Genomic DNA, 1,817 nt, shown 5'->3' with positions numbered 1-1,817 from the left:
CTGTGGACTTTAAGATGTAACTTTTATTACACATATACACACAAAATTATATATGTAATAATTTCCTATACATATGAAAATCTAAAAAGAAATTCCTCAAACTTATTGACTTCAAATGGCATTATTACAGGTGATCTTGTTGATTATTTTACATATTTGTATTTTCTAAGGTTTTTATTGTGAGAATTAATGAGTTTCAAAAATTTTAAAAAAGGTGCTAACATCTCCTGAAGAGCTTTATGTGTGATTAACATAGTTCAAGCTAGAGCAGTCCTTGATAGCCTTCTAGTCATCTTTCTTTTCCTGACAGTTGCATGCTTAATTAGATACATTTACAACTTCATGCACAATTGATAACCTTTTGTCATAAGTGTGACTATAATTACCTGGTCAGCAACCTTGACGCCAATTTAGTAACCAAACTTAAACATAATTCATCTCCATTTTCAAGGTACTCAATAACTAACATTTACCTATAATTTATTGAGGATATACTATATGCAGACATTGTTAATTATTTTGCACACATTATCTACTTAATCTTTACAATTTATCTTGTGAGTTAGGTAATATACTCTCTATTTTATAGAAGAAGAGGGATTCAAGGCTTGTATTCAGTTATACAAGTTCCAAGGCTAGAATTTGATGCCAAATCAGTCTGACTCCAAGCCTACACTGTAACTCCTATATATGCTGCCTCTAAATAAGTGCCTTATGCATATCTGGCTTCTTTTCTTTGCTGTCATTATTGGGAAAGAAAAAACCTCTATTCTAAAGTATAATATAGGATTTATTGATGTCTGGAAAGGTAGAATAACTTGGAATTTAACAACTCTGGCTAATATATAAACTAGACAACCACACTAAAATGAAGATTAGTTGGAGTCATTTTACTAAAGACAATCAATTTGCAAAAATAAATAAATAAAAGGGTTAATCAACTATGGGAAAGGTTTGACAAACCACAGTATTACTTTTTACAAGAAAAAAATCTCTAAAAAGAATCTGTTTCATATGGGTATTAATTTCTTAACAATGGAAATGTTTCTTGTTTTGTTTTGTCTTCAAGGTAATGGTTTTGGTGGATGGAGGGATTTTTTTTTTCTCCTTATTTTATGATAATGATGCTTCCATGATACTTTCTATTTATTTTCAGGCCATTTGTAATGTAGGCCCTGGTTACTAACTGGAAATTAAGGCAGGAGAAATGATATATTTTTCATATGTAAGTATTGAACTAAAGTAGAAATTTTCTCTCCCTGGGTCTACCACTAATTTGCTATAATTGCCCACCCAGAGAGGATAAGGATTAGATACCACTTCCTCATTTGTGTAATAAAAGGATACTTTATAATCTCAAACATACCTTTTAACTATATCATTCTATGATTCTGGGGAGTCCTAGAACATGGTTAGGTAATATAGTGTAAATATTTATAGAACAAATGTGTATCTTTCAGTTACTTCCTAGTCCTATCTATTCTTCAAAGTCTAACTAAAACCCTACTTCCTTCATGAATACTCCCTTGAGTACTCAAACTTCCTGAACCCAAAAATAGTGGGTACAGTAATTACATGTTATCTTTAAACATTGCTTCATAATTTCACATAAGAAAGCCCTTGTTTTTAAAAAAATTTTTTTTAACGTTTATTTATTTTTGAGACAGAGAGAGACAGAGCATGAACGGGGGAGGGGCAGAGAGAGAGGGAGACACAGAATCCGAAGGAGGCTCCAGGTTCTGAGCCTTCAGCCCAGAGCAGGTCACGGGGCTCAAACTCACAGCAGCAAGATGGTAACCTGAGTTGAAGTCAGACGC

This window comes from Felis catus, chromosome B3 (genome assembly GCF_018350175.1).
Source record: "Felis catus isolate Fca126 chromosome B3, F.catus_Fca126_mat1.0, whole genome shotgun sequence".
NCBI lineage: Eukaryota > Metazoa > Chordata > Mammalia > Carnivora > Felidae > Felis > Felis catus.
Note: the sequence above shows the minus strand (reverse complement) of the source record.